At 44.2% G+C, this 9,082-nt stretch overlaps 1 pseudogene; it reads right to left on the bottom strand.

Moving 5' to 3' along the window:
- Positions 1–2,975: 2,975 nt before the first annotated feature.
- LOC124778939 lies at positions 2,976–3,096 on the bottom strand (annotated as a pseudogene).
- Between the last annotated feature and the right edge of the window lie 5,986 nt (positions 3,097–9,082).

Here is a 9,082-nt window from a genome sequence, read left to right as displayed (position 1 = left end):
TAAGTATATGCCACTTCAGGTTTTTACGGCATCTCCGTGAGCCCCCTCTCCCCCCTCCCCTCCCCTGCACAGGTGAAATAAATCTGTGACCATACGAGCTGCCCTTCTTTGTACACGTTCAATACTCAGTGACTGACCTGTGTGGTATGGGTCCCACATACATGAGCAGTATTCTAGGATGGGTTCCGCGAGAGTTTTGTGAACAGTATTCTCTGTAGAATGATTGCGTTTCCGCAATATCGTACCAGGTCTGCCATCTCAAAAATTTTTGACAAAATTGTCCGAAGTTTTGCAAGCGTCTTTAATATCATAAAGCAAAGTTGCTTTCTCGATGGGTATCGTGGCCAAAAAAAGGAAGTGCATGTTCCACGAGTACTTCCGTGAAGCATGTATACGTAATGTATGAAAAAATGTCATAATGTTTGCCAGGTTTCGTATCTCAACCAGTAAAAACAGAATCCTCATATGATTGCTTCGTTGTCTGTCTGTCTGCCTGTCTGTTGAGAACCATTTTTTCTCAGGAACTGATAGACATATCAAGTTCACTTTTATGTCACACACGGCCCCTTCCCAGCGTAAAAATTTTAACCTTCTAAGTTAATAAATCAAAAGATACGGCCATTTACGTCACAAATTCTTGTACTCGCGAACTTACTCATCAGAACCTATAGCATCGATTCCATTGACCTAGAATCATGAAATTTGACAAGAGGCCAAGTTTAACACTTCAATTAAAGGGAAAAAAGGGAAAAACATCCGACAATAGTTCATCTGTAATCATATCTCACGAAAAAAATTTCTTTTCACATTTTTCATCCGTCTGTCTGTCCGTCTGTTAAGACCCCTTTCTTTTTCTGGAACGGTTTGGCATGTCAGGTTCAGATTTGCCACACACTAAAGTCAACGGCCCCGTGGCGGTGTAAAGTATCTAAGCTTCTAAGCCAGTGCAGTGAGCAAATGCGGTCTTTTATCTCACCTATTTTGATACTTGCAAATTCACTCATTAAAACGTACAGGTTACGTTCCGTTGACCCAGAATCATGAAATTTGATAAGAAACAAGATTTCACAATGCAAGTAAGGGGAAAAATCCTAAAATCATTACATTGTAACTATATCACGCAAAAAATATCTTTTTGCCATTAGCACATACGCTGCATTCATCATCTGTCAAAAGCACAATAGGACAAATATTACTGCAAACAAACATGAAACGTAAATTTTAATCATGTTCCATTAAGTAAATTAAAAATATTTTAATAGGTCTCCTCTCTCTACATATATAAACTGGTGACCCCTATTCGCTTGTTTATGTATGTAACGACTAATCTCAGGAACTACTGTAAAGGTTTTGGCACGGTCTTGGAATTCCCGGGACCGATATTGATAACAGACAAAAATCATCGAGATCCTCGATTCTCACAATGGACGAACTATCTGTATACAAAATGAAGTTTGCACAGAAGCCTCAGTGCGTGGGTCCTACTCGTATTTGGCCAATTTTTGAAAGTTAAACGATCTTTGTTAGTAATATTTTATAAACGATTTTTAATTAAGACTTTATATTTATAATTGAAACTAGATTCCTGCGTCCTGCGTCCATGCATAAGAAATAAGGAATAGTGCATTAAAAAAAATGGTTCAAATGGCTCTGAGCGCTATGGGACTTAACTTCGGAGGTCATCAGTCCCATAGAACTTAGAACAAGTTAAACCTAACTAACCTAAAGACATCACACACATCCATGCCCGAGGCAGGATTCGAACCTGCGATCGTAGCGGTCGCGCAATTCCAGACTGTAGCGCCTAGAATCGCTCGGCCACCACGACCGGCTATTTTTCATAAAAAATGACAATTAGATATGTAAATTAGCATTTAGTTGATGAATTTTATATTTAAATGACGTTGGTATTCTAACTAAACGGGAAACAACATAAGAAAGTGAATGTAACGATCCAGCAATTACCAGTCTCGAGCGGAACCGATTTTTTTTCATCTTTATGCATTTTACACTTCATGTAAATGCTCTCGTAGAACATAGACCGTTGTTTAAAAAATCGCGTCGGACAGGAACTGCACCCAGTAACCCTACAGGCAATACATGCATTCTACCAGAGAGCCACACTGCCTGTCGAAGTAACGTGACGATACTTTATAGTATTAAAGACGCTTAGAAAACCTCAAAGTCGATTTTATGGAGAGCTTGTGAGAGTTGCATTTGTCGGATTTATATTTGACTTCTGAACTTCAGCACTATAAGTCTAAAAATCTCTTTGCCGTGTGGTATCCTTGTTAGCCTATGCGAGCGTTGTGTTTCATATCTCTGCAAACTGTATTACAAAGGTATTTGTACAAGGGGCGTTCAGTAAGTAATGCGATACATTTATTTTCTGAAAGCAGATTGGTTTTACTCAGGATTCCAATACACCATGCCATTCCCCACTCTTATGGCTGCAAAACCCTATTTTTCTACGAAATCTCCAGTCAATATGACTGCCTTCCGCCACATTACTGGAAGTGCCTGTATGCCCGCGTGGTACCACTCTAGTGGTCGACGTCAAAGCCAACGTCTTGTTGCATCAATAACCTCTCCATCAGCCTCATACTGCTTCCTGCGGAGTGCCTCCTTCATAGGACCAAACAGATGGAAGTTGGAAGGTGCGAGATCCGAGACGTAGCTTGGATGAGGAAGAACAGTCCAGTGAAGCTGTACGAGGTCCTGCTGGGTACGCAGACTTCTGTGAGACCTTGTGTTGTCGTAGAGAAAAACTCCTTCCGAACAGGCCATGAGTTCACAAAGGTACCGACCGGCCGTCGTGTCATCCTCAGCCCACAGGCGTCACTGGATGCGGATATGGAGGGGCATGTGGTCAGCACACCACTCTCCCGCCCGTATGTCAGTTTCCGAGCCGGAGCCGCTATTTATCAATCAAGTAGCTCCTCAGTTTGCCTCACAAGGGCTGAGTGCACCCCGCTTGCCAACAGCGCTCGGCAGACCGGTGGTCACCCATCCAAGTGCTAGCCCAGCCCGACAGCGCTTAACTTCGGTGATCTGACGGGAACCGGTGTTACCACTGCGGGTGGCAAGGCCGTTGGCGTTGTCATGGAGAAGGAGAAGGTAATTCGTATTTTTGTAGCAACGAACACGCTGATGTTGTTTCTTCAATTTCCTGAGGGTAGCAGAATACATTTCTGAGTTGATCGTTGCACCGTGATCGAAGACATAAAACAAAATAAACCCTTCAGAGTTCCGGAAGATCGTTACAATGACTTTACCGGATGAGGGTGCGGCTTTGAACTTTTTCTTCGAACGAGGGATGGTGTGGAGCCACTCCATGGATTACCGTTCTGTTTCCCGTTAGAAGTATGAACCCATCTTTCATCACCTCCTGTGACGATGTTCGACAGAAGTTGTCACGATCAGCCTTGTAACGCGCAAGCAATTTGGCACAGATGGTCCGCCGTTGTTCTTCGTGGTCTTCTGCTAGGCGGCGAGGAAACCAGCAGGCACACACTTCTGAGTACCCCAGCTAGTGGACGAATGTGGCAGCACTGCCGATAGAGACGTCCAGTATGCAGTGTCAGCACTACCAACAGAGACGTCCAGTTGTGGATCGAGGTGTTTGATTGTGGTTGGTCGATCACCTCGAATGAGAGTGTCCACACGTTCCAACACTGCAGGAGTCACAGCTGTGTGCGGCCGACCGGGACGCAGGAGATGGGACAAGTTTCCGTGACCTTGTTGCAGTGATGACAGAGGCCTTCTCCAGCGACTCACGGTGCTTTTTTTCACTGCCAGGTCTCCCTAGACATTCTGCATCCGTACATGAATATCTGCGATATTCTGGTTTTCCACCAAAGGAAACTCAATTGTAATCCCTACTTGGAACGCACCTCCGTTACATGTGCCGTTTTGAAAGCTACGTGTAGCGCCGACACTTCACGGACCTTCACGAAACAATAGGGCATTAGGCAGGAATATTCCACGACGTTCCACAACGAATTCTGCATTTTTTCAGCCGAAACTGCATGGGAAAAAAGTGTGGTGCTTATTGAATGCACCTGGCTGATTCCAATTCCAAATCTTCGATCCAGTAGTCATAGGATACGTTTTTTTGTTTTGTCAAGAGCATAATTTATATTTGCAGTGCGGACTGGCTGTTCTTATACGAGTTGCAATGAAAATTTCTATTCTTATCAACAGCCATTATGTATTTTAAATGACTTCATGTTAGTCCTCTTTTCAGAAAAATTACAAACGATTTCAGTGTCACTTATACGGAGCGTTAGACAGGGTTGGACAAGAATGGAGGACGATATTAATATGGCCTTACTTATGGAACGATCCCATTCGCCTCAGGTGAATAGAAACATCTTGCGAATCCTGTGTACACTATGTGATAAAAAGTATCCGGACACCTGGCTGAAAATGACTAACAAGTTCGTGGCGCCCTCCATCGGTAATGCTGGAATTCAGTATGGTGTTGGCCCACCCTTAGCATTGATGACAGCTTCCACTCTCGCAGGCATACGTTCAGTCAGGTGCTGGAAGGTTTCTTGGGAATGGCAGCCCATTCTTCACGGAGTGCTACACCGAGGAGAGGCAACGATGTCGGTCGGTGAGGCCTGCCACGAAGTGGGCGTTCCAAAACATCCCAAAGGGGTTCTATGGGATTCAGGTCAGGACTCTGTGCAGGCCAGTTCATTACAGGGATGTTACTGTCGTGTAACCACTCCGCCACAGGCCGGCATTATGAACAGGTGCTTAATCGTGTTGAAAGATGCAATTGCCATCCCCGAATTGCTCATCAATAGCGGGAAGCAAGAAGGTGCTTAAAACATCAATGTAGGCCTGTGCTGCGATAGTGCCACGCAAAACAACAAGGGGTGCAAGCCCCTCCATGAAAAACACGACCACACCATAACACCACCGCCTCCGAATTTTACTGTTGGCACTACACACGCTGGCAGATGACTTTCACCGGGCTTTCGCCATACCCACACCCTGCCATCGAAGCGCCACATTGTGTACCGTGATTCGTCACTCTACACAACGTTTTTCCACTGTTCAATCGTCCAATGTTTACGCTTCTTACACCAAGCGAGGCGTCGTTTGGTGTTTACCGGCGTCATGTGTGGTTTAAGAGCAGCCGCTCGACTATGAAATCCGTTTTCTCACCTCCCGCCTAACTGTCATAGTACTTGCAGTGGATCCTGTATGATGGTATGGATAGACGTCTGCCTATCACACATTACGACCCTCTTCAACTGTCGGAGGTCTGTCAGTCAACAGACTAGGTCGGCCTGTACGCTTTTGTGCTGAACGTGTCCCTTCACGTTTCCAGTTCACCATCACATCGAAAACAGTGGTTCAAAGGATGTTGAGGAGTGTGGAAATCTCGCGTACAGACGTATGACACGAGTGACGCCCAATCACCTGACCACGTTGGAAGTCCGTGAGTTCCGCGGTGCGCCCCATTCTGCTCTCTCACGGTGTCTAATGACTACTGAGGTCGCTGATATGGAGTACCTGGCAGCAGGTGGCAGCACAATGCACCTAATATGAAAAACGTATGTTTTCGGGGGTGTCCGGATACTTTTAATCACATAGTGTATGTGTGCCAGGACAGTCTTGATACTCTGCAAATACCGAATACAAATTTTATTTCCGCAGTGCCACATGACTAGAATCAGGACTTTGTCTTCCACACACATCTTTATCTATTTACGTTTGTCCTAGATATAATTAATATTACGTCCTAAATATTTAAATTAAAGTAGTGTATGGTGGCATTAATACATGTAATTATTTGTTATCTACATCTGCATTTTCCTTGAAATGCCGTTAGACTGGTTTTACTTCTTGAAAAGCGTGCAATACTTAGCGGACTAGACTAGTATTCGAGACAGTAGAGTTCAAATGCGCGTCCGCCCATCTGGATGTAGGATTTCTGTGATTTACTAAATCGCTACAAATACCGGATTACTATTTGAAGGCGAACGGATGACATATATTCGTTGAAAAAGCTCTGGGATAGAGCACAGCATCTATTATGAAAACGAAACAGTGGAGACTAGAGGAACCAATTCTATAGTACTGGTCTAATGTTTAGATACTGTATCAGTCAGTGAAGTAAACCTTTGTACACCCGTAAATTATTATTTCCAGCCTACCATCAAAGATTAGTCTCTTCCAACTCCTTCTTCTTCTTTTGACATGTAGTGGGCTTTGTAACTTGTTATGGCTCCTACTATTTATTGAAGATTTTGCTCTTTCCATTTCTTACCCTTAACGTACCAATGGTCTTTAGAACTTTGATTGACTTGCGTTTATCGTTTTGGGAATCTGGGTGTGACCCATTCTGTCTACATGATTCATTGGCTCTGTTCTACACTCTTGAATGTGAACTTATGTACTTTGTATTTGTAATTCTGTCTTTATGTCTACATTACTTTTCCCCTCTGCTTGTGTTCCCTGACTTTTTTCTCGAAAAGTTCGTATCCCCTTTTCCTTTCTTTCTTCTCTTCTTTTTCGTAGGACTCCGTATCTTAACTTCCATGTAACAGAAAAGGAATAGTCATAGTTCTTAGTATGTGCCACTTGTGTAAATGGATGTTGTTAATTTTGATTTCAGTATTCACTTCTATTCCTCTAAATTCTATGACATTACAGTTTTTGATCGAGACTTTAAAGTTGTACTCAGCAGCTATTAAGGTAAGCTCATGACCTTTTCTCAGTTAGGAATACCCACCGCCAGATATTATTATTTGATCTTAAGCATACGAAACAGCTGTTAAATGCCCGTTATTATGTTAAATTCAGTGTTTAATACTTAATCTCCAGTATAGGTGGACACAAAATGTCTTCTGTATGAAAGCTTAAAAGTCCACTAAGGCGAAAAAGCGACGCATCGCTAAGGACTTATCCAAATGGAAATCGGTAGGTGTGATCTACACATACAGACAATTTTAGAAAAATTGGATGATTTATTCAAGAGAAAAAGTTTCACAAACTGAGCAAGTCAATGCCGGCCGCTATGGCCGAGCGGTTCTAGGCGCTTCAGTCTGGAACCGCGCGACCGCTATGGTCGCACGTTCGAATCCTGCTTCGGGCATGGATGTGTGTGATATCCTTAGGCTAGTTAGGTTTAAGTAGTTGTAAGTTCTACGGGACTGATGACCTAAGATTGGTTCAATGGTTCAAATGGCTCTGAGCACTATGGGACTTAACTTCTGAGGTCATCAGTCCCCTAGAACTTAGAACTAATTAAACCTAAGTAACCTAAGGACATCACACACATCCATGGCCGAGGCAGGATTCGAACCTGCGACCGTAGCGGTTGCTCGGCTCCAGACTGTAGCGCCTAGAACCGCAGATGACCTAAGATGTTAAGTCCCATAGTACTAAGAGCCATTTGAGCCAAGCCTTTCCAAATGCGAAATGCTGGTACATTAATAACGGTATAACCGCCAGAACGTCGAATGAAAGCATGCAGACGTGCATGCACTGTGTTGTACAGGTGCCGGATATTAGTTTGTGGGTTGGAGTTCCATGCCTATTGCACTTGGTCGGTCAATACGGGGACGATTAATGCTGGTTGTGGATGGCGCTGCAGCTGTCGTCCCATGATGTCCCATATGTGCTTGATTGGAGGCAGCTCTGATGATTGAGCAGGCCTAGCCAACATGTCGACACTCGGTAGAGCATGTTGGATTATAACAACGGTATGTGGGTACGTGGGCGAGCGTTATCCTGTTGGAAAACACCTCCTGGAATGCCGTTCATCAATGGCGGCTAAACAGGTCGAATCACTAGAATGACGTACACATTTGCAGTCGGGGTGCGTGGGTAACCACAAGAGTGCTCCTGCTGTCATATGAAATCGCACCCCAGACCATAACTCCAGGTGTAGTATTGCACAGCCCCTCCCGCCGGAGGTTCGAGTCCTCCCTCGGGCATGGGTGTGTGTGTGTTGTTCTTAGTATAAGTTATTTTAAGTAGTGTGTAAGTCTAGGGACCGTGACCTCAGAAGTTTAGTCCCTTAGGAATTCACACCCATCTGAACATTTTCCAGGTGTAGTCCAGTGTGTCTAGCACACAGACAGGTTGGTTGCAGGTTCTCTTGGTGACCAATTCACGGCCATCACTAGCATCAAGGCAGAATCAGCTTTCATCAGTAAACTCAACAGACCTCCACCCTTGCCTCAAATGAGCTCTCGCTTGACACCACTGAACTCGCAAATGGTGGTGATTTGGGATCAGTGGAATGCACGCTACAGAGCGGCTGGCTCAGAGTTATCCTTGTAGTAATCGATTTGTAACAGTTTATTGTCTCACTGTGGTGCCAACTACTGTTCAAATTGCTGCTGCAGATGCAATAACATCTGCTAGAGCCATACACCGAACACCATGGTTTTCCCTCTCGGTAATGCCACTTGGGCATCTGAAGCCCGGTCTTCTTGCAACAATCCATTCTCGTGACCACCGCTGCCAGCAGCCATGTACAATGTCTACATTTCATTTCTGCCAATTCTTTCCACAGTGTCGCAGATAGAACATCCAATTTCTCATAGCTCTGTTACACGACCTCATGCGCATTCTTGACTAACATCAACTCACCACGTCGTCTCAAAGGTGACTAACGCTCACAATCGTTACAGCACGTATTTAAAACAAAGCTGATTTGTATCTTCAAAATGGAGCTACTAGCGCCATTCTTATGCGATTGGAGAGAAACTGGAATAGACATAATCTTTCGACGCCTACCAAAGTTTCGTTTAGTGCCGCGATTTTTTTCCATCAGTGTAGGTCAGGACGTTGGATGAGAAGAGACTGCACAGTAAACGATGCACTTGAAGGGATGGTGACTGGGAATACGAGTAGGACTATCGGATGCCAGTTAACTGACAACATCAAGACAAATGCATCATATGCAGCTCTGAAAAGAGTAGCGGCAAACCCGTAGGACTGGAGAATGCTTAACATGCAACTTGCAAAAGAGCGGTTTGCGAGGTAAATGCGAATTTGAGAGTTATCCTGTCTTCAGTATGAAATATTGCCCTGTTTAGTACAAATGTAAAAT

This window comes from Schistocerca piceifrons, chromosome 2 (genome assembly GCF_021461385.2).
Source record: "Schistocerca piceifrons isolate TAMUIC-IGC-003096 chromosome 2, iqSchPice1.1, whole genome shotgun sequence".
NCBI lineage: Eukaryota > Metazoa > Arthropoda > Insecta > Orthoptera > Acrididae > Schistocerca > Schistocerca piceifrons.
This window is presented reverse-complemented; position numbering and strand designations above follow the sequence as displayed.